Source organism: Rattus norvegicus, chromosome X (genome assembly GCF_036323735.1).
Source record: "Rattus norvegicus strain BN/NHsdMcwi chromosome X, GRCr8, whole genome shotgun sequence".
NCBI classification, from domain to species: domain Eukaryota; kingdom Metazoa; phylum Chordata; class Mammalia; order Rodentia; family Muridae; genus Rattus; species Rattus norvegicus.
Window position 1 is genome coordinate 145,056,207 of NC_086039.1, and position 24,864 is coordinate 145,081,070.

Consider the following 24,864-nt stretch of genomic DNA (forward strand, 5'->3'; position numbering starts at 1 on the left):
ACTTCCTTAAGGTTTTCACATTGTCTTGCAACTGGATAAGATGTCATGAATTATGTATTCTTTCTTACCTTACTAAGTTACTATATATAATTTTTGTCTCTCCCTCTCAAAATATAATATCTGTCTTTACTGTGGAAAAGAGGAACAATTAAATGAAAAATTGTATTGCATCATCATCAAACACACCCATGTTTGAACACATAGCTCCTAATTGAAAACCCACTTGAGTTCTGTATCTCATTTACTTCTTCTCTTCTCAAGGATATGCATGCATTACCATTTATTACTGTCTACTTCAATTTTCTTCATCTATGTGTTTTTTAGTTTTCAATGTATGAATTAATCATTTTCTTAGCAGAATTTATTCCTAGTTATTTTATATGTTATAGTATTGAAATGGGATAAATTTCTTATGTATCTGGATAGTTCATTCATTGTGTGTAGAAACACACTCAATTTTGTATTGTGTATCTTTATCATAGTTTTGCTTAATTCATTTATTAGTTCTTAGTTTTGTTTAGTGGTGTCTTTAGTGCATGTTTTAATAAGATCATGTCATCTACAAACAGGAACTCAAAATGGCTATTTTCAGGAAGATAAAAACAGCAAGAGTTAGAGAACACATCAAATGGCATCAGCATACCCAAATATCAGCCTGCAGAGGACATTTTTATTCAACAGTAATACATAAAATAGTTTACTATTGAGCTTTAAAAGAGAGGATAATATGTAAAATGAAATATGACAGGCACAAAAATAATACACTGCATGATCTCACTTGTTGGTAGGTCCTATAAGATAACTAACTCAAATGAGAGAAAATAGTGGTTGCCAGCATCTAGCCTAGGAAGGAAAGGAGTAGATACTTCCCAGAAGGTATACTATTTTCACTGTTAACCATTAATACATTTTAGAAATATGGTAGTCACAAAAAAGGTGGCTCACTGTGTGAGGAGGTAAGTATATTAGCTTGATTGTAGCATGTATAATGTATTTGTTTGTATTAGTTAGGGTTTTACTGTACCATGACCAAGGCAACTCTTATAAAGACAACACTTAATTGGGGCTGGCTTACAGGTTCAGAGGTTCATTCCATAATCATCAAGGGAATAACACGGCATCATTCAGGCAGGCATGGTGCAGGAAGAGCTGAGAGTTCTACATCTTCATCTGAATTCTGCTGGCCTAATACTGATTTCTAGGTGCTAGGTGAGGGTCTTAAATAAGCCATGCCCACAGTGGCACACCTACTCCAAAAGGGCCACACCTTCTAATAATGCCACTTCCTGGGCCTAGCATAAACAAAGCATCACTTTCCCCTCCCTGACCCCCATAGTCTTATCCAAATATGAGTATATGGGGGCCGTACCTAAACATAGCATAGTGCAAAATACAGTAAGTCCACCTTCCAATATCCCCATAGTCCATAGCAGTCTTAACAATGTTAAAAGTCCAAAGTTCAAAGTCTCTTCTGAGATTTATCCAGTCTCTTACTGTAAACCCAAAAGAAAGACAAGAAAACAGGTGGGCAAACTCCAAACTCTTCATCTCCATGTCTGATGTCAAAGTGGTCTTCAGATCTCCAACTACCTTTTCATCTTTGTTAACTGCAACAAACTTCTTTCTCCTGGGATGTTTCCACTCCTGTTAACAGCTTTTCAGCAGATAGCCCATGGCTATGGCATCTCAAATGTCTTAGGGTCTCCAAGACAACTTCAATGTTACAACTTCTCCTTTCAATGTCTGGGATCTACACATGATCATCTGGGCTGCTCTGAAGGGCTGGCATCACTTCTCCAGCTCTGCCCTCTGTACCACTCTAAGCTCATGTTGATCCACTCTACTGTTTCTGCTATTCTTGGTAATCATCCGTGGTACTGGCATCTCTAATACCCTGGGGTCTTTCACTGCAAATAGGCTTTACTAAGAGCTTCTCATAGGCTCTTTTCATGGTGCCAAGCCTCAAATTCTTTGCATGACCCCTTCAGTTCTGCGCTGTCAACTGCAACTGGGACTGCACCTTCACCAATGGTCTCTCACAGCGCCAAGCCTAAGCTGTTCTTCATGTCGCCTTCATTTATTTTAAAGATTTTAAAATACAAGCAAAATATTTTTAAAATTTCTACAATGCTGTGAGGAAGGAAAAAACTGACCACAGGCCTGATAATCAACATTATTGACATTTTGATGATTATCTTTCCCATCTGTTCACAGTTAATATAATAATTATAATGATACAGAATGAGTATGTATAAGTTACTGATTGAATAAAGGAGTCTTAAGTTGCTGATAAAATAAGAGATGTTGCAAAAAAATAAAATATACGTGTTTAAGTGTATTTACTGATTTGAAACAAAAATGCTGCTAACAGCAAGATTGTCTCCTTATGTACTACAGGTATGAAAGAAACTCCCGTGGGCTATATTTAAGTTGTTATAAAGTAGAAAACCTTGTTTGTACCTTGTGACATATAAGGATAAAGTGACAAGAAGCCAATTATGAGACAAGGAGTAGGCTCTCATAAGACTCTAATTCACCATTGCCTTGACGATAGATTTTCTACCATTGAGAAGTGTGAAAGATAAATTTGTTTCCTTCTTCTTTGCTGTATGACTTTTTCATACATTATATTCTGATCATAGTTTTTATATCACAACTCCGTATGTCTCTACCCACTCAATTCCTTTCTCTACTCTTTCTTTAGAAAGACAGATCACAACAATAACAACCACAACAACAACAACAACAACATCAGAACAGAATAAGAGAAAACAAACAGAAAAGGGGAAGCCAAAGAAAAAGCTAAGAACATACAGATGTACACACACACACACACACACACACACACACACACACACACACACACCAAAAAGAAAGACAAGAAAACAGCTAGGCAGACTCCAAACTCTTCATCTCCATGTCTGATGTCAAAGTGGTCTTCAGATCTCCAACTACCTTTTCATCAACTGCAACAAACTTCTTTCTCCTGGGATGTTTCCACTCCTGTTAACAGCTTCTCAGCAGATAGCCCATGGCTATCACACACACACACACACACACACACACACACACACACACACACACACACACACTTGCACAAACAGAAATACCATGAAAATCTAAAATTGGAAAGCAAAATATATAAGCCATACCAGGCAAAACATTGTGAAACAAAGAAGCACCAAAAATGTCACTGGGTTAACTTTGTGTTGGCTATGACTCCAGACCTTAGTTGTGATTGGTATACCCACTGAGACTCCGTTTGAGAAAACTGTTTTTTTTCTTTCTGAGTGGCTGTCAATTGGACATAGACTTGGAGTTAGGGTTAGGGCTTGTGAACACATACCCTCTCAGTAATAGGATGACATTCAGCTTAGATCCGTGCAGGCCTTGTGCATGCTGCCACAGTCTCTATGAACTCATATGTGTGTCAGTCCTCTTATGTGTAGAGGGCCTTTTTTGTTTGGTATCTTCAAACCCCTCTGGCTTTTATACTTTTTCTTCCTCCTCTTCTACAGAGTTACCTAATGCCCAAGGAGATGGATTTGATAGATTTCCCATTTTAGGGAGGTTCTGAGGTTGTTCACTTCTTTGAACATTGTGGGTCTTTGCATTTATTGCCATTTACTGAGGGAGGAAGCTTCTGTTATGGTGGCTTAAAAAGAGATTTATTTATGAGTATAGAAGAATGTTTTAAGGAGTTGTTATATTACTGCATTCTTTTAACAGAACAGTAATATTTGTTTTCCCCTAAGATCGTAGCCTATCTAGTCTTAGGAATTTGTTCACCTGAGTTGTGTTTGGCATGGGCTCTATCTCATAGAGTAGGCCTTAAATCCAATCAAACGATGGATGGTTACTCTCACAAGTTCTGTGCCACGATTGCACCAGCATGTCTTAAAGGCAGGTCACCATTGAGGATTATGTGTCTTTTATCTGAGTTGGTACTTACCTTTCTCCTTTGGTAGCATTTAGAGTATCTTCAGGTACTATGAATACCAGTCACTATGGGTGAAGGCTCTAGCTAGGCATCAGCTCAATTTATGTGTTCAGTGACTTGTGTAGGTATTGTTTTTAACTATAGGGCTTTCCCAGTAATTTTTTGAGAGAAACCAATAGCCTCAGCATGGCCTGCATTATTTGGGCACACTTAAGGGCCCCTTTGGCCAACAATTCAATTAGATGTAACTGATTCCTGGGCTTGGAGGCTATATTTGGTGATGAAAAGTACAGTTGGGGTTCTGTCTCCCCTGTTATTTGGCAATTATATTTAGATCACCTTTATTGCATATATATATATATATATTTACAAATATACATATGTGTATGTGTATATGGATATATGTGTGTATATTTGTATATATAAATGTATGGGTATGTGTATGACAAGATGAGCTATCCACTTATGCATGATTAATATACCAAGTGAGACTTCATTGGAAAGAACGAACTTTTCTACTGTAAGTGAATGTCAGTTGGAGCTACCTTCTTGATCAAGAATGGGAGCCCATGTCCACTTCTCTTTCTCAGTGCTCAGGCCCTAATTGGCTTGATCTTGTGCAAGCTCTGTGTGTACTGTCACAGTTTTTTTGACTTCACATGTTCCTAAAACTATATATCTTTATCAATTATATATGTAACCACATATTATTCATATATATAGTTTCATATATAATCTTCTACTGTATTATGTTTTCATACAACCACTCTAGTAGCCCTCAGTTTAGCTATCCCTCTCCATATTTCCTCCTGTCTCACCCTCTTCCCTCCATCTTTCCCTTCAATCTTCCCATTCCTGTCCCCCATCCTTCCATACATTCATAACTATATTTTATATCCCTTCCCTCAAAACCCTCTCCTCATGGCTCAGGGAACTATGGGGAAGGGGAGGCAGAGAGATTGTAAAGGTTAGAGGAAAGGCATGATGCCAAGGAAATTGTGTCTTTCAGACACAACAGGACTGATGCACATATGAGTACATAGAGACTGACAACATGCATAGTTTCAAATTGAACACGGTCTCATCACTGAGAGGGAAAAGTGGACACAGTATTCCACTCCTAACCAAGAAATTATCTCTAATTGGCATTCACATTCAAGGAAAATGTTTTCTCCCCAATGCTATCTCACTTGATGAATTCACCACACTTAAGGGGATGTTTCCTCTAGTTACACAGGTGGTCCTCGTTACCTCCACCAAGTGGTCTTACATGGCCAGTTTTGATTTTTATTATTCTCCCTATTATGTTTACACAATTCACTGGTTCACAGTACAAGTAAATATATGAAATATATGAATGGAATCTAAAATAGAACCATGAATAATTATTTGCTAGAATATGTTGGAAAATCTTTAAGGCATGCTAGAAAATTGTTCATATGATATAAATTTTCCTATTTACATTATTCACCAATGGGTGTTCATAGAATTGATGAGTGACATAAAGTTTTACTTGAATATGTCTGGAAAAAATAGTAACTTAAGGCATATCTGAGGTACTTAGGCGAGTGGCTTTTATTTACTTTTGCCAGTAGAACAGTGAGAAATTTAGTGGAAGATCAAAATCACAGTATGCTGTGTAGTGCCATAGGCTTTTACTCCACATCTAAAGATTTATACATAGGGAGGAAAACAAAAGGATGAAGTTGGACAAATGATCTAATAATGGTTTTGACTGAACATTTTTTTTTATCTATTCTGAATGCTCATGATCTATGAAAGAAAGTGTGCCTATGAAGTTCACAAAACTATTACCTACCTTGGTTAAATATGTAGTTTCCTTTCTGGCAACTATGGTGAGTGACATCAGGATACCTACTTTGGGGATATAACATCAAAAGTTAGTTATAACAAAGAAAGATTTGCATTGTTTATGGATGACAAAGAGCTTCTGCAATACCTAAGCCACTGAAGAGAACTCTTTTCTTTTTCTCTTAATTCACATTTAAATTTCATGATGAAGCAAAGTGGCATACTCAGACACATACTTCTCTCAGGAACCTAGAAGGAATTTGAACAGTTAACCTCTAGTCAGTTCTAAAGTAGACTTCACTGAATGATGTTCCTTTGAGAAAGCTCTATTATCTGTCTCCTTTCTTGTTTTCTCACACACATTTATAGCAGTTAACAGCTATTTCCACCATTAGGAAAAAAGGATACTTTGTCAAACCTTGGTGTCACCTTGCCTATGCAGCTTTTTTGTTTTTGTTTGTTTGCTTGTTTTGTTTTGTCTTTTTAATCTTTAATCTTTTTTTTCCAGTCCAGTTGTTATTCCTGTTCTGACCTCTGACAAATCCTCATCCTATTCCTTCTCCCTGGTCTCCAAGAGGGGACCTGATGATACAGGCCTGTTGTTCTAAATATTGTGGAAGCTGAGGTAAAAGAATCAAATTCAAAACTACTTCAGTAGAGTAAGAACTCAAGACAATCCCAGGGAGTTTTATGGGATCCTGTCTTAAAAATAAAAGACGAAATAGGGGCTAAGGATAGTGTTCATGAAGTCATGGTTTCAATCACCAACCAGTGTTACAAAAACAAACAAATGGACAAACACACAAATACACACACACACAAATACACAAATACATGCACACCCACAGTTGAATAAGAAGACTGGATGATTCTACATGCTAGTGGAGAGTATGGGTTAGCAACAGATGACAATATTTTCTCTTGTCTTTATATTTTTAGGCAGTTCTAAAATTTCTGTGATGTGCACATAAAAATTCTGTGATCCAAATAGCATAAATGTCATTAAGTCCAAGAGAGGGACTTTAAGGCAAAGGGCATTCAGACACCTAAGGCAGAGAGGGTCTTTAGTCTGTTCCCAAGGTCTTTTTACTAATTTACAAAATGTTCACTGTGGAGGAATTTTACCATAGTGGCAGCTGTCCAGCATCCTGTCTTTGTGTTTCTCTGACTCTATTTGCTGTCTTTGGAGATCTGGGAAATGTTGGCAGTGCAGCTGTCTTCAGTGCAAACTGACCTGCCAACTCCACCCACAGAATACATTTGCAACAAACTATATTTGAAAAATGGATACCTCGTTACATATGGGTAGATAAGTAGGAAAAAGAAGGCATTTGCTTGGAGTGCTTCCTAGAAGACTATTATTTAGAATCCCTTTCTTCTCCTATGCATCCTTTGCTTACCCAACCATCAGTCAGCACTTTAGGCGACGTAGTTATAGTTAAATCTTGTTGCTTTGCAGGATCTCTGGAGCTTTACTCGAACTATTTGATGAAGGTTATAAAGTGGTTACAACTTTTGTTCTGTGGTTAAATTAAAGAACTTTGAGTCTCATATTTTATAGCCTTTGCCTATTCTTTCTACACAGGTTTTATTGAGAAGACATTCACCTGAATTTGCTGTTATCTGTGCCTTGGTAAGTCTAAGCCACAGGAGTACCTTAAGTCCTAAGATGTCATTTTCTCAGGCTTTGCTACACGAGACTGTTGATTTCTTCCCATTCTGATGGGAGTGGAATGGGCAAAATTAAGGTTAAGGAAACCAAGTGGAGTAGAATTTGTCAAAGGACCATTAAGTGAAATCTAAGTTTAAAACTACCCGCTATCATTCAAACACATATTACACTGATGCATCTCTAAAACTATTAGATTTTATGTTAAGAAACCCAAGTTACTTTATGTTGTTAAAGAAAATTTTCACAGAAATGTGATTTCCTTATGTAAATGAATTGCTATATGCACTGTGGGGCCTTAGTTTGAACAAATCAGAAACATCCATCACTTTGATACATGTTTGAGAACGTATTTTCTTCCCTTTACTTCCTAACAGAGATGTTGCTATTGAAAACAAACTGTGGCTTTGTCAGGGCCATAGTCGATTACATGGTGTTGTTTATACAGAGTATAATAAAACATTATGTTACTAATCAAAGGTGATAGATACAAAGCATTGTTTTATCTTCTGGCATTATGGATTATGCTAATGGCCATCTGCCTGTAATTGATATTTCATTCTTCAGTCACAAAAAACCCAAACATTATCAAGTGTAAACAAAAGACAACTGTTGTGTTGTGATTGATCTTTATAGAGTTTCCTTTTATTCTCCATTATGTTTTTATAATTTCTTAGTTACTTATTTAGAGCTGTAATACTTTTTTGACACTAAGAATGTCACTGCATTCCAAATGGGGATTGAAATATTTTAGATGTACACAGTGCTTGCATCCCTAATGTCCTTACCCTCTGCACCTAGAAAGGAAGAAGCAAGGCAGTAGCATTAAAAGTACTGAGGATGATATTATTTCTTTATCTTAATGCGTTTTTGAGGTTAATTCACATTACAGTGTTTTTTTTTTAATAAAATAGGAATTAGTAATGAAAATCCAGTTCAGAAAATATGTACCTTTTGTTGTTACAGCTGAGAATCAATTAGGCCAAAAGCCACCTTGAATTTAGCACTTAAAGTCCTAAAAGAGAAAAAAATTTTTTAGTAGGAATCTATCTGTAATCCCACTATAATAAATGGCTCCATTTTGCACATGTGCTTGGTAATAAATGTGAATACTTGCAATTCTTGATGTGTAAAATAATTTCCACTAAACACCATTATATATTAGCTAGAAATACAAAATAAGTCAAAGATCTGGTACTTGTCATAGAAAAACTTCCAATGCATTTTGAAATTCCATACCATTTAAGGACACTTGTAAACAAGACATCTGAGATCAATTGGTATAGTTTTCCCATGCTGAAAACTAGAAATTAGTATGACAGGATTGCTAGGAGAATTTGGCTACTGCTTTGGATGTCAAAATTACTAAGAAGACAAGTTAAATTCTGTCTGAGATCTCTGGAATTTGCAGTTACCCAATAGATATCACTTAAAGTTTAAGATTATGGTTATGATATGTTAGGGTATGGAATGATATGGTATAGTAAGGTAACAAAAAGTCCTTCACTGGTAGATGGAATGACATTATTGGAGATTTATGTCTGAACTTAACATGCTCTAATCCATGTGTTGGGTGTGGATTGTTAGAAGTACTAACTGGGAGAGCTGGATTGCCGCTGTAAGTAGGTAAACATGTCTCTGCATACACACCATATAATTCCTGCCACCATACTCACTGGAAGGACAAAAGAATTATACATGAATCTTACTCATTTTTCTGCAGGATTACTTTTTACCATCAGTTCCTAATATGGAATTGTGTACTATACATGGAATGCAAACATTTTTCATATATACCATAATTTTTCCTGTGTAATTTTGTTATAATTTTATTGAGATACAGTTTATCTTGTACATTTTTATACCTAAAACTATGTTATTCTTAACACTAACCTTTCCCCAAATCACTTCAACCAGCGAAGATTTTTTCTATCCATTTAAATTCTCTTACTTTGTCCAAGCAACTTTGTCTTCTTTCTTAAATATTTGCCTGCTCCTCTAGCTGTTTCTTACAGGAGACTCATTTTTTTCTTAATTCTTAATTTGCCTTCCCCCTTTTTCTGTGTATGGATTTTTTCTTATATTTTCATAGATTTGTCTTTTTGTTTAGGAGCTTATTAATGTCATCTTTTCTCTTTTTCCTCTCAAAAAAAAAAAACCCAGAAATGTTCCAACTGATATTCTTAGTATATATGCATTATCAAACAACCTCTTGCTTATTTCATTTCTACAAAAAGTAACTCAGTCACTTCTTCTACCATATATATTAAGGTAAAAATATTCTTGTTGTCAAATTTAACCTATGAACCTTTACATAGACCTGGTTGAAACAGAAACTAATTTTTCTCTTTCTGTATTTTCAATTTAATTCATTTTTTTTTTACTTTTCACTTTACATTCTGCTCACTGCCTCCTCCCAGTTTTCCCTACCATAATCCTTCCCTCATTCCCTCTACCCTTCCCCTCTAAGCAGGTGTCCCCCAGTATTCCACACCCCTCGCACTTCAAGTTTCTTTGAGTCTAGGTACTTCCTGTCCCACTGAGGCCAAACAAAGCAGCCCAGCTAGTAGAACATATCCCTCATACAGGCAACACCTTTTGGGATAGCCCTGTTCCAGTTCAGAATCCACATGAAGACTTAGCTTGAACATCTATTATATATGTGTGGGAAGGCCTAGGTCCAGCCTGTGTATGTTCTTTGGTTGGTGATTCGGACTGAGAGCTCCAAGGATCCAGGTTAGTTAATTCTGTTGGTCTTCCTGTGGAGTTGCTATCCTCTTAGGGAACTGCAATCCTTCCTCCTGTCCTTCATTAAGAGTCCCCAAACTGCATCCAATGTTTAGCTGTGAGTGTCTGTATCAGTCTGAGTTGGCTGCTGGGAGGAGCCTCTCAGAGGACAGCCATGCTAGGCTCCCATCTACAAGCACAGCAAAGTATCACTAATAGTGTTAAGGATTGGTACTTGCCCATGGGATGGGTCTCAAGTTGGGCTGGTTATTGGTTTGCCATTCCCTCAGTCTCTTTTCCCTTCCCCATGCCTGCAATTCTTGTAGAAAGGTTAAATTTTGGGCTGAAAGTTTTGTGTGTGCGTTGTCACTCCAGTGGTATTCCTGCCTGGCTATAGGAGGTGGCATCTTAGGGTTCCACATCCCCAATGTAGTGAGTCACAGCTAAAGTCACACTCATTGATTCCTAGGTGCATCCCTTATCCCAGGTCTCTGTTTCATCCTGGAGATATTCCCTACCTCACCACTCCTGTTAGTTGCAAATTTCCATTCATTCCCCTGGCCATCTAACCATCTCTCCTGCATTTCCCCTCACCTGATCCTTACCCCACATTTCCCTCCCCATCTCCCATTCCTTCCAGTTCTCTCCTCCCAGCTGCCTCTTATGACTATTTTATTCCCCTTTCTAAGTGAGATTCAAGCTTCCTCACTTGGGCCTTCCTTCTTGTTTAGTTTCTTTGGGTCTGTGGAGAGTAGCAGGGTACCTCCATTTTATGGCTAATATCCATTGACTACATACCATATATGCAACTTCTATAAGGCAAAGGACACTGTCAACAAGACAAATCTGCAGCCTAGAAATTGAGAAAGGATCTTCACGAACTCTACATTTGACAGAGAGCTGATTCCAAAACTTATAATGAACTCAAGAAGTTAGACACCAAAACCCAAATGACCAAATTAAAAGATGGGGTACAGAACTAAACAGAGAATTCTCAACAGAATTTGAGAGAACTCTCAAATGACTGAGAAAAACTTAAAGAAACGTCAAAGTCCTCAGTCATCAGGGAAATGCAATCAAATCGTCTCCGAGGTTCCCTTTTACACCCATCAAAACGGCTAAGATCAAAAACTCAAGAGATAGCACATGCTGGTGAGAATGTGGAACAAGGAGAACACTTCATCACTGTTGGTGGGAGTGGAAACTTGTACAACCACTGTGAAAATCAATTTGGTGGTTTCTCAGAAAACTGGAACTAGTTCTATCTCAAGCCCCAACTATACCACTCCTGGGCACATTCTCCAAGGATGCCCCAACATCCCATCAAGACACTTGTTCAACTATATTCATAGCAGTTTTAGTCATAATATCTAGAAACTGGAAACATCTTCAATGTCCCTCAACTGAAGAATGGATAAAGAAAATGTGGTCATCTACACAATAGAAAACTATTCAGCTATTAAAAACAAAGACATCATGAATTTTGCAGGCCAATGGATGGAACTTGAGAATATCATTCTGAGTGAGGTAACCCAATCCTAAAGGAGATGCATGATATATATTCTTCTTTTTCTTTTACTAAAATATACCTTTAGATTTATATGTCTCTTAGAGGAGAAGTGTTTAGTATTTGCACCATTCTCTCCTCATTCTCATGGTGCCTATGTGACACTTCTTATTCCCCTTCTTTAAAATTTTTACTTCTGTAATAATTTTGATGACTCTGAAATACTATATTGAAATTTATATTCTTGGTTACCTGCCTTGGTTATGCTTCTACATATTTTATCTGTTCATTATTGTGATAAATACAGCAATACTCCAAAGATAGTACCACTCAATTAATATTTACCAAAGCATTATTTAAATAATTGATGTCCTTTGTCACTATGACAATAATGGCAATATGACAATTTGAATACAAGTATGACAGCTTCAACATTAGGGGATCTTCTATAAACTGTTACAGTCTGGTAAATCTTCACTGGACACTCCTCCAAAATACATCTACAAGTAGACATGATTTTTCTATCACAAGTCTTATTGAACCATGTTTTAATTACCTGTCTGATAGTCCTCAACAATTGATTGAAAACTCTGATGTGGTGAGAATGGCATTATAATTGCTCCCTCAACTCTTACATTCAGTACATGTAGAGGCTTTCAACAGAACATATTTGGTATATTTGCCCAGTAATATAGATAAGTCTATGAACGAAGTTCTTGTTTTGCTTGAATTCCTCCTTACACCAGTGTACTGTTATTGTTGGCATTGTCCTTTTCCTTGAAGAATTAGGTGTAACTCCTGCTTTTGCTTCTAGTTTAGTTGTCTCCCTAAAAATATGTTTGCTGACTCCAAAGAAGTGGGCTGAACAAAGCTGACAAAGCCACAGTGAGCACTGGCAGTCTTTCCCCAGAAAGACTGAAACTAGAATATCTAAGACTCTTGTCTCTAAAGAACTATAGACTCTGAAAGTTAACAGTTGACAACTATGAAAACCATGACTTCAGTCTCAGCATATACAATTCATTCAGGGTTATTATCTGGTTCTCTGAAAAATGTGGCAAGTGATATAACTATCGTTCCTTATGTAGTGTAAACTTTCTTAGGCAAGCATGATTTCAATTCTGAAACAATAATTATTTCTAATCATTATCCAAAGATAACTTCTGCAATATCTCTGACAGTTTGTCCCATGTCCCTATACATACATTGTGCTAAAGCTTAGTCAGACACCTAAAATCAGTTTTGATATTCAGGAAGTGTTAAAAAAAAAACAAAACCTGCCCTTATTTGAAGGCATCATTTTAGGTGCGTATATAAACTTTCCTCTGTATCTTTTGAGTAGCTGGTACTAGGAAATCCAATGTATTAAACATCTGCATTTAAATTGTGGTAAAGGTTACCATCTGTTATAATAGAAGTTTTCTTGATGAGTCCTTATCTGTGACTATAAGAACTTGCTTACATGATTAGAATGTATATAAGAACTTATTGTTTAGATTGCTGTTAGAGAGTTATGCTCATTAATTACTGTGGTGATTTTAACATCTCCAAGATCCATGACTTTACTATCTCTGGGTAGTAGGATAGGTTTCCAGTACCAGGCATGGTTTCCCTCTTGTTAAGTTTGTCTTAAGCCCTATTAGAAAGCCAATGATTACTGCTAGGGTATTTTGTACCACTACTGTTTACTTAGTGTTATTGTTCTCTTAAGTTATCAGTTCAACAACTTGTTGTTTATGTCCATAGTCATAATATTTCCATAGAACTCCTCTTGGTTGCCTCTCTTTCTTGGAAGCTTGCACAGGTTCTTTTGGTACCATGAAAATTAGTTCTTAGGATGGAGATACTCTGGTCAATTAATTCTATCTCAGGGGCTTCTGGGTCCTGTTTCTGAAGTGTGTGGTGTTGTCATCAATTGAGATTTACCTTTCACTACTGAGGGAGGGCAACCAAGAGCAATAACAATAAGCTGTATGAATGTCCAATGGGAATCCACTGGACAGCCTTGAGCAAGAATTCAAAAGAGAGATTCTCACGTGTTATATTGGACCTTTGTTAAGTGTTATTTTTCTTTTGAGGGGGCACTGTCAACTCATATGTTAAAAGTTCATTAAAATGATATATGTATAATTATACACAGAATTACGTGTATTATAGTTTTGTTTATAGAGCCCTTTTCCTTCCCCATTTCATCAATCAGATCACTTATCTCATGGTATACATCTACAAAACACTCACGTAAAAAAGTTTTAGGAAACATCGTGGAAGAAAGGGGAGAAACAGAGGAGAGGGAGTCTCACCCTGGGTATCACCTGATCCTGTTACATCAATCACTTTGAGACTAGGCATGTATTCTTTCACTGAGGCCAGACAAGGCAGTCTAGTTATGGGAGTGAGATTCAGGCAGGTAACAGATTTAAGGACAGCTTCTGGTCCAGTTGTTGAGGTACGCACATAAAGACTGAGCTGCACATGTTACATATATGTGGAAAGCCTAAGTCCAGCCCATGCTCTTTGGTTGGTGAGGCAGTCTCTGGAAGCCCTCAAAGGTCCAGTCCAGTTACCTTTGTTCGTCTTCCTGTGGAGTTCCTAATCCCCTTCGGATCCCTCAATTCTTTCCCCAATTCTTCCATAAGAGACTATGAGCTTCATCTAAAGTTTGGCTGTGGGTCTCTGCATCTGTTTCCATTGGTTGTTCTGTGGAACATCTCAGGAGACAATTATGCTAGCTAGGCTTCTGTGTAAGCATAACAGAATATCACTAATAGTATCAGGGATAGGTTCCTGCCCATGGGGTGGCTCTCAAGTTGGGCAATCATTGGTTGGCCTTTCCCTCAGTCTCTGCTCCATCTTAGTACTTGTCCTTGTCCTTCTTGTAGGCAGGACAAATTTTGGGTCTAGGGTTTTGTGCATGGGTTGTTGTCCTTCTCCCTGAGTAATAGTGCATTGTGTATATGTACCACACCTCTACCTGCAATTCTGGATCTGCACTCCATAACTAGGGATCCCATCTCTGCCTGTATCTCTGGAGGCTTGCTGTGTTCCTTCCTGCTCTTGTACCTAAAATTTAGGCTTATTTTAAGGAACTTTATTTTCTGCTGTCATCTCTTACTGAACTCACTTCTTGCCCATTGTTTCCTTTACATTTGCATGAGTCATCAGAACTATTTCCAGACATTTCTCCCATCATTCTCTCTCAGAGGCATTAGTTTCTAGCCACACGTCATAAGGCTATAGTAGTCACTCTGCCTCGTTGCTGGTCTGTCTGTCTGTCTTTCTTCCTTCCTGAAAGACCCCCTCCCAGAAAGGGAATTGTACAAGCCCAAGGCCCTCAACTATAGAAGTAAAAAATAAGTTTTTAGATATGTGGGACAAGCTGACCCATCATTTAGACGAAACAGACCAGAAAAGAAAACAAAATGCAGAAACTAGACTAAAATATGGGCATTGCTCCATGGGCCACCTGGCGGGGGAAAAAGAAACAGTCCCTGACCCCCCGGGAAGCCCTGACCACCATGTACTTTTTGCTAACTCAACTGTTATGATTATAGCCAAAATAAGTAACATACACGTATGCCTCATTTACTCCACCAATCACATCCCTGTAACCATGCATCTGCTTCTGTAAGCCTGCTTCTGCTCCCCAAAATACTATAAAAAGCCCACCCTGGCTCTGCTAGGTGCGCCAGTCTTCCAAATTGACTGGGAAGCCCACAGATACCTGTGTATCCTGATCAATAAAAATCCTCTTGCTGATTGCAGCCTGTGGACTCGGTCTGGTCATTGGGCTTGAGGATCTCCCTCCTGAGGGAAGATTCTCTCTGAGAGTCTTACATTCCTTCCTTCCTTTCTTTCTTTCTCTCTTTCTTTCTTCCTTTCTTCCTTTCTTTCTCCCTTCCTTCCTTCCTTCCTTTCATTCATTCTTCCTTTTTCTTCCTTCCTCCCTTCTCATTCCTTCCTCCCCCTCTTTCTTTCTATCTATAATATTATTATTTTATTTTATTGAAATATTTTTCTAAATTTCTTTATTTAGTTTTTAAATAATTTTGCACATGCCACATGCATTCACATTATTTCTCCCCATCTCTCTCACTCTTGTTCTTCCCCAAACTAATGATTTCTTTAAACATACACACACACACACACACACACACACACACACACACACACACACACACACACACACGTTTGAAGAGATGCCACAGTGACTTATTATTGGCTTGCCTTAGTTAGAGTTACTATTGCTGAAATAAAACACAATGACCAAAACCAAGTTGGGGGGAGGGGAGAGTTCATTTGGCTTAAGCTCTACATCACTGTTCATCACAGAAGAAAGCAAGGGCAAGAACTCAAACACAGCAGGAATCCAGGGGCAGGAACTGATGAAGAGGCCCTGGAAAGGTGCTGTTTACTGCCTTGCTCATCATGGTATGCTCAGTCTACATTTTTTATGTAACTCAGGACCACCATCCCAGGGATGGTGCTTCCCACAGTGGGCTGGGAGCTCCCCCATCTATCACTAATTAAGAAAATGTTTTATAGGCTTACCTATAGCTTGATCTTAAGGAGGTATTTTCTCAAAAACTTGGAATACCTTAGGCGCATTCCTCTCTGATGACACTAGCTTGTTTCAATTTAATATAAAACTAGACAGTACATTGCCCCTGAGGCATTATACTGTAATTTTCAAAGATTATCTGCCTTGGTGCTTTGGAATACTCTTCATTATTGCTTCTGCCCTAACAAATTTTATAAGGCATAGGTGATGTATCAACATCCCAGCACCCCTTCCCAAGTGATCATAGCTTTAATTTTAATCATTCTCCTAGTCTTACTTTTTAAGGCCATAACTACAACATCAATTATTCTTCTTTGTTCACTGTGTCCTGTTATCCAGATAATTTCTTCTATTACATCAATTTAAATAATTATTTTCTATTCAATCATATGTGGGCATCTTACCCACCTTGTTTAGAACCCTTATTACTACCTTCAGACTTTATGCCATTTCATCCTTCAGCAATTCCAATTCCAGAATCAAACATTCAAATCTCATCTTCACAAATATTCTCAATGACTTTCTTTTTCTCTTGTTTCAAGGGACTCTTAAATACATTAAAACCTAATTAAATCCAACTGTCTTTCAATTGTATTACCAGCATCTATGCAGATGGATGTAATTATCGAAATCTTAAACACATGGTTATTAGAATAAACTTAAATTAATAGATAGTAAACAAAAATATAATGAATATATGCTCCTACTTTCTAATTTCATCCAAATGGGATTGTAATCTTGGAAAGCCATACTACAAGTATGTCATCTGTTATGAATGTCTATTTCACACTCTGCTTGGTTGTTACAAAAATAATACACTTAGGTTTATTAAATACTATGTTTAAGTGTGTTTTAGGCGATTCAATTATATAGGTGTCTTCTTCCATTTTTATTTCAAAAGAAGTGGCCAATTACAAGTGACCCTCTCTTGGTTTTATGTTCCCATTTGTGCTTCTGTAGGAAATTGTGAGTTGATTCAGCATTCACAAGAATTGGAGACAACAGATGAGGAATGTTTGGCTATTTTAAGCAAAATGTATTAGCTTAAATTAAGATGTAAATTTTTCTCAATTTTTACATAGCATTACAAAACATATTATCATCTCTAAGTTGATGTATCTACATATCACTTTTAAGTCATTGAAGTTCCTGTCATAGATATTAAATTATGAAATGCAAAGTATATATTTTCTAGAATCACTAGAATTTTTCAAGTGGTCTACATTATGCTGTTTGAACATGATAAGTAAAATCTATGGTTCATTTATGGATTTAAATATTGCTTTGACAAGTTCATTTGCAGTTCTAATAACTATGACTCTCATTGAAAAAAATGGAGTGCCACATAAGGATCCTTACATAAGAAACTTTTCTCCATGATCTTCATGACTAGAGTGCTGAAGTACTTCATCCGAGGAAGATCAGTTAAGTCCTCTTGATGGAGTACTCTTAAGTTCCTGTTTCTGTATATCCATACTTGAAAAGAGGAGGGCCATTCTTCTCATCAGAAACAAGATGAATTGTTTATAAGTCTTAAAAAATCACAAGAGATCGACATGGTGGCTCACATCTATATTCCCAGAATTTTGTGAAGTTGAAGCAAATATATTTTATATCGTATGAGAATAGGCTAAGGTAGCTTATTACTCATAAGGAGACCTATTTCAGAAAACCAAATCCAAACAATCAGAACCAAGCACAAATTCATCACTAGCAAGATAAATATGAATGAAAATACCCCATGTGTCTATTCCAAACAAAACGTAAAAATTAGAATTCTTGGGGTTGTGGCTTTAGCTCAGTGGTAGAGCGCTTGCCTAGCAAGCGCAAGGCCCTGGGTTCGGTCCCCAGTTCTGAAAAAAAAAAAAAAGAAAAGAAAAAAAATTAGAATTCTTAGTTGATTTAATGGATAGTTTTTATAAGTACTGTCCTTCCTAGGTCTTCATACTTAACAGTCTGTTGTCCCCATTTATCAAGTTTTTGCACTACTTATTTATTTATATCTTGTCTAAAAATACATAAAAATACTCTTAAAATGTTTGCCACACCATAAGGACAGAATATTTGAAAGAAAATGTTATGCTGTAGCTGCTTGGTAAATGTTTCCTGAGATGACCACTGTGTATTCCACCTGTCTTCAGTAACTGTTTGAAGATTTTAAAACAGGGCAAGACATCACTGTACCTTGATATTATCATACAACCAAGGGAATTGATTGAAACCAGCAAGTGTGAGTAAGTGCTGAAAGGTATTCGCTAGAGAATAGAGCAGAGTGAGTTTCAGAAAAAGGACTGATTTTGACAGCTAGCCTCTTGTCTAAAGAAATGATTCTTTGTGGGTAACTTGAATAAAACAGTAATTCTCTTATTAAAGTGAAATTTAAAAAATAGGTATTGAGTAACTTAATAGCAAGGAGGACTTTGTCTCTATTACGTCACTGGTTAAAGTGGCAAAATAGTTTCTACAAGTAATTGGTTTGTGGCCTAATGTGTCAGAAAGGCTATACAATAGCTGAGATGAGGTCTTCTGAATGATCTGGTTGATCATCCTTTCTTCTTTTAAATATAAAATAAAGTTGAGGTCAATTAAATTTAACAGAGAAGGGTTGAAGAGTGTCCCCTTATTCAATGCCAGAAATATATTTCTATAAAAATATGATAGGGTTTTCATTACTGTGATACAATACCATGACCAAAAATTAAGTTGGGAAGGAAAAGGTTCATTTCCTGCATTCATCCATGTAACAGTTCATCATCAAAGTACTGAGGACAGGAAGTCACACAGGGCAGGAACCTGTAGGCAAGAGCGGCCCTGAAGGAGTGCTGTTTACAGCTTACTCCCCATGGCTTGTTTAGCTTGCTTTCTTATAAAACTCAGCACCACCACCCTGAGAATGGCTATACCCACTATGGGCTGGGACTCTTCCCCATCAATCACTAATTAGAAAAATGCCTTACAGCAGGATCTTATAGAGGAATTATCTTAACTGAACACCCCCCCCCCGCCAAAATCAGATGACTTTAGCTTGTATAAAGTTGACATAAAACTAGCCAGTTCATCTGACTTTGGTTCGTTTGGGTATAGCAGCACTGACTAGGTTTTCAGCCTAGGTCCAGCAACTATGCCTGGCTCAGACTTAGTGACAGTCTCTGGATGGCCTACAGGAGAATATTTCTACCTGAAGTTTCGGCTTGCTTGCCATTAAGCAAATGCTGTCCCGCTTCCCTGTCTCTCCTCCCCAAACCCCCCATCCCATCTCCCTTGCCCTTTGCCTCTAAGACAGTACTCCTCCACCCACTCACCAACTCCTGCCTCACCACTCTGGCATCTCCCTACACTGAGGCATCAACCCTTCACAGGACCAAGGGCCTCCCTCCCATTCATGCCAGATAAGGCCATCCTCTGCTTCACATGTAACAGCAGCCATGTATCCATCCATGACTCTTTGGTTGGTGGTTTAGTCCTTGGGACCTCTGGGGAAATCCAGTTACTTGATACAGTTCTTCATATGGGGTTGCAATCCACTTCAGCTCCTTCACTCCTTGCCCTAACTCCTCCACTGGGGTTGCCTTACTCAGTCCAATGGTTGACTGTGAGCTTCTGCCTCTGTATTTGTCATGCTCTGACAGAGCCTCTCACGAGACAGCTATATTAGGCTCCAGTCAGCAAGCACTCCTTAGCATCAGCAATAGTGTCTGGGTTTGGTGTCTGTATATGGGATGTATTCCCAGGTGGGACAGTCTCTGGATGGCCTTTCCTTCAGTCTCTGCTCTACACTTTGTCCCCATATTTCCTTTAGACAGGAGCAATTTTGGGTTAAGAATATGTAGATGAGTGGGTTGCCCCATCTCCTAACTGGGGGCTGTGCCTAACCTCTGGATATTGTCTCTACAGGTTTTCTCCCCTTTGTTGGATATTTCAGCTAATGTCACCCCCATTGGGTTCTGGGAACCTCTTGCTGCCCTGGCATCTGGAACTTTCTAGTGGCATCCCTTGGTTTCCCACCCCCGACTGCTACATATTTCTGTTCATTTTCCTGACCCTCTGAACTTCTTTTTTGTCCCATATTTGATCCCTCCCCACCGTTTTTTCCCTTGCCCTCCTCTTTCCCTCCCATGTCCCTCCCTCCCTCTACATGATTATTTTGTTCCCCCCTTCTAAAAGGACTGAAGCATCCACAATTTGGTCTCCCTCTTGCTAAGCTTCATATGATTTGTGAGTTGTACTGTGAGTAGTCTGATAAGTGGACTCATCCACTTATCAGTGAATACATACCATGTGTGTCCTTTTGTGTTTGGGTTACTTATAAAATGGAATTCCTATAAAATTCAAACTAAAATATATTGCCAAGAAGCAAACATACACTTATCCAGGATAAAGTAGTGCAGGCAACATGGACTTTTCATGAACATTAAGAATTTGCTGATGAAACTTGATTGTTGTTATTTAATTTTATTAAGTTTTATAAAATCTATACTAGTTATAAATGCATTAATTACTTTTATATTGGATATATTTATTTGAGATAAGCTGTTTGCTGTATAAGTTTCCTAATTTATTTTTATAACATATATTTATCTTCAGAAAATGAATGAACCTTATTCTTTTTATATTTCTTTCAAAAGGACATGGACATTTCAATGAAATATATATTTTGACTGACATGCATAATTATGAGAAATATGTTCTAAAATGTCATAGAATATATACTCTTGATTAGTTTGTTATTTTATACAATAAAATTGTAAATAAGAAATATCTTAAAGAATATGTAACATTATAAAACAAGGAAAAAAGTTGGGTAAAATAATAATAAAATTTCCCTGGCATAGTAGTTTATATTCCACATGTGACTGAAGTTAAGCATACTTTGTATTTTCATGCCAACTTAATTTCAGTTTATGTCCCATTCTATCCGAATTTCATCTTTATGCTTCTAAGCATAGATATTCTTTGTTCAAATCAATAGATAAGGGTAAAAAATTGTGCTACACAGCAAATTTAGTAAACAAAACCATTCTAATTGCTTTTTAGCATAAAACTGATTCCCCTAATAAGATAAAAATAATCCTAAGATTTCATTTTTCAGTAGCTAAGTAGTATTGCATCAAACATATGGATGGCATTTTCTTCATCCAACTATCAGTTGATAAACAATTATGCTTATTGTTTTTGTGACAACTGACAATAGTTCTGCAGCATACATGGGAACACTCAAGTGTTTTTGACATGCTGATTTTATTTTATTTTCCATATATATACTCCATGGTGGAATTACTGAACTCTAAAGTAGTTCTATTTTTGGTGTTTGAAAACTTCCATACAGTTTTTCCATGATGTTCATAGAAATAGTGGGCTGGAATTCCATTTTATTTTATACCTCAGAGGCACGCCTTTAGTATTTGTGAAAATAACCATTCTTATTGGGGGTGGTGTGATGCATGGCACTGTGATTAAGGCAATTTACAGAATGAAAGGCCTTTTCGAGTTTATAGTTTTAGAGAGTTCATCAGCACATGGCATGGGAGCAATGGCAGCAGGCAGGCATGGCAGCTGAAACAGACAAAAGCTCACATCTCAAACCTATGCAGGAAGCAGAAACCATGAACCAGAAATGGCTCTAGTCTTTTTTTTTTTTTTTTTTTTTTTATTATTAACTTGAGTATTTCTTATATACATTTCGAGTGTTATTCCCTTTCCCGGTTTCCGGGCAAACATCCCCCTCCCCCCTCCCCTTCCTTATGGGTGTTCCCCTCCCAACCCTCCCCCCATTGCCGCCCTCCCCCCATAGACTAGTTCACTGTGGGTTCAGTCTTAGCAGGACCCAGGGCTTCCCCTTCCACTGGTGCTCTTACTAGGATATTCATTGCTACCTATGGGGTCAGAGTCCAGGGTCAGTCCATGTATAGTCTTTAGGTAGTGGCTTAGTCCCTGGAAGCTCTGGTTGCTTGGCATTGTTGTACTTTTGGGGTCTCGAGCCCCTTCAAGCTCTTCCAGTTCTTTCTCTGATTCCTTCAATAGGGGACCTATTCTCAGTTCAGTGGTTTGCTGCTGGCATTCGCCTCTATAAGCTCTCAAAACCTGCCACCAGTGACATACTTCCTATAATAAGAACAAATCTCCCCAAACATTGTCAAACAGCATCACTGACTGGAACCCAAGTATTTAAATATCTGCAACTATGGGAGAGAGTCACATTCAAGGCACCATATGTGATATGTATCATCATTGATTTCATTTACATTTACCTGGTGATGGGTGATGCTGAACACCTTATCCTCTATGTTCTATTCATTTCGCTCTCCTCTGTTGTCGTTATAGTCACAACAGTGTTTTTGAAGAATCAGAAGCTCTTGGTATATTGTCTAATTTAGTAGGCTTATTATTTCTTTTTTTTATAATAGATTGTGTTTTTATTGTATCAAAATGATGACTACCTTAAATCAACAAAGATTTCTTCCTTTGTTGTAAGCATACAAAACAATCAATTTCATTGTGACATTTATATATCTATGTCATTACACTTCCCTCTACAACTATTGTCTCCATCTAGTTGGTTGCCTTTCTGTCCCCAAATAATACAACATTCTGCCTTCATGTCACATATATTCTAGTCCCTTCTCACTTAAAATATGTTATTATGTTTCCATGATCTGTACACAGACACACAGACAAGCACACAGAAACAGAGAGAATGTAAACAAGGGCGAGTGAGAGCCAAAGTGAGAGGGAGCACGAGAGACAGACAGACAGACAGACAGACAGACAGACAGACACACACACACACACACACACACACACACACACACACACACACACAGACCGAGACAGAGATAGAGAGATAGAGAGAGAATGCTAATTGTGAATTGTCAACTTGGGAAAATTTAGAAACCCCTAAGTCATAGATGTCTAGATATGTCTATAGGAGGCTGCTTTGATTATGTAGCTGAGGTAGGAAAGTCCACCAACTGTTGGCACTATTTCCTAGGTAGGGATTGTAGACTGTATACTGCATTTAAAAGTCTCTTCATTCTATTTACCTTTAAAAACTTGATTGTAATTTGTAGGTATCATTGAATGAACTCATGATTTCCTGGATAATTTTTACCTGGATTTGTATGTTTTTATCGTTTGTGGAAGTTTTGTTACTTTTCTGTTCCCATAGCTTTCTCAAGTCCTCTTGGGCTCCAATAATGTTAATTCATTAATACTGTCCCTACATTCTCATAAGCTTTAGTGAAATACATAAAAATGGCAATCCATCCTTGCAAGTCTCTCTGTGAGCTTGGGTGGGCCTGTACAACTTGTTCACAGCCAACAGCCTATGATCAGGCACTGTGGAATTCTCCTAAACAGGATTACCTTAAAGGGAATTTCGCCAGTGTCCTGTTATTTATTGATAAAGCGCTGAGATGGTGTCTCACACTTATGGTCCAGCCTGGGATAGGATGAAGGCCCACACTACTGTAAGTTGCCTATGCAGAGCTTGATTGTGCCTAATAAGGCTAGCTAAAATAAATTTATGAATCATAGGATGGTATCTTCCTTTGTCCCCGGGAATTTTTCAAAGACTCTGTTTGTAAACAATTCTCACAATAGTGACTGTCAGTTTGTTCTCATTTTTAGGTTTCATTAGCCCAACAATGATATCCAAGGTAAGAACCCATGTCTAATTGAATATCTTAACCCGCCTTTTGCTTCATGCTATGCTGCAGAAGAGTTGGGGTTTATTGATGAAAGCAGTCTTCTAGCTACCAAAAATGATATTAAAGTGTGCTGCGACTGAATCTCATAGCCGTAGGAATTTAGTGATACTACTCATGGTTAAAAATCTTGTGCCATGATTACTGTATAGTTGGCATTAATGGAAACTCAAACTCAGTCATTTTCCACAGGGTCTGACTGGGAGTCTGCCTATGTATAGGAGACTTTGGTCTCTTCCTAGTTGTACTTATCACCATGATGAGCCCACTACTGATTTCCAGGATAAAATATCCTAGCTTTTCTACCTTGTTCCCTTTCTGGGGAGGTGTGGTTCTCATTCTGCCACCCAAAATTGGATTAGGTTTAGGCAACTTTTTAGCTGCCTGGATAAGGCAGTTCCAGGAACCAATTTCATGGGTGTAGTCTGGCATTGTTTCATTTGTTAAGAAAGGTAAAAATTTTCATGTCTATTGCCTGAATTGAATTCCTTCTCCCTTCAAACAAGCGTTCATCTATAGTGCTTGGAGCTGAGGAGGGATAAGACAGAAAACATTTTTCTGTCTTTCTTTTATATACTTTTCCAGTTTGTTTTACTAAGAGCAAGGACTGCAATACCTCAGCATACACTTTAGCTCAGATGAAGGTGGTTTTCTGAATTAATATCTGTCTCCACTTTACTGCTGGTGACATTATTACATAGAGGAATTTAGCCTCATCGTTTCTTCAGCAAAATTAGTTGCTTTTAAAAATTATCACATTTAGTGTGTGTGTGTGTGTGTGTGTGTGTGTGTGTGTGTGTGTGTGTGTGTGTGGTTTATGTGTTGTTTAGTTGAGTAAAAAGTTAGGCTTAATTTATTGTTATAGCACTTGCCTAGCATATATATGCAAGACTATGAATTTGATCCCTAGTACTGTACAAAAAGAGGGAGAAAAGAAGAAAAGAAGAG

The 24,864-nt window shown here is 37.7% G+C and overlaps 1 protein-coding gene and 1 pseudogene across 5 annotated transcripts in view; both read left to right on the plus strand.

The window, feature by feature from the left end:
* The window catches only part of Ldoc1 (LDOC1, regulator of NFKB signaling), a 272,729-nt gene that overhangs the window by 218,328 nt on the left and 29,537 nt on the right, over window positions 1–24,864 (plus strand). For all 5 annotated transcript variants that reach the window (XM_063280184.1, NM_001402267.1, XM_039100224.2 and 2 more), the window contains one exon: window positions 7,338–7,385. The gene's annotated coding sequence lies outside the window, so the exon portion shown is untranslated. The remainder of the gene's footprint in view (window positions 1–7,337; window positions 7,386–24,864) is intronic.
* The window catches only part of Rrp12-ps1 (ribosomal RNA processing 12, pseudogene 1), a 33,839-nt pseudogene continuing 9,893 nt past the window's right edge, over window positions 919–24,864 (plus strand).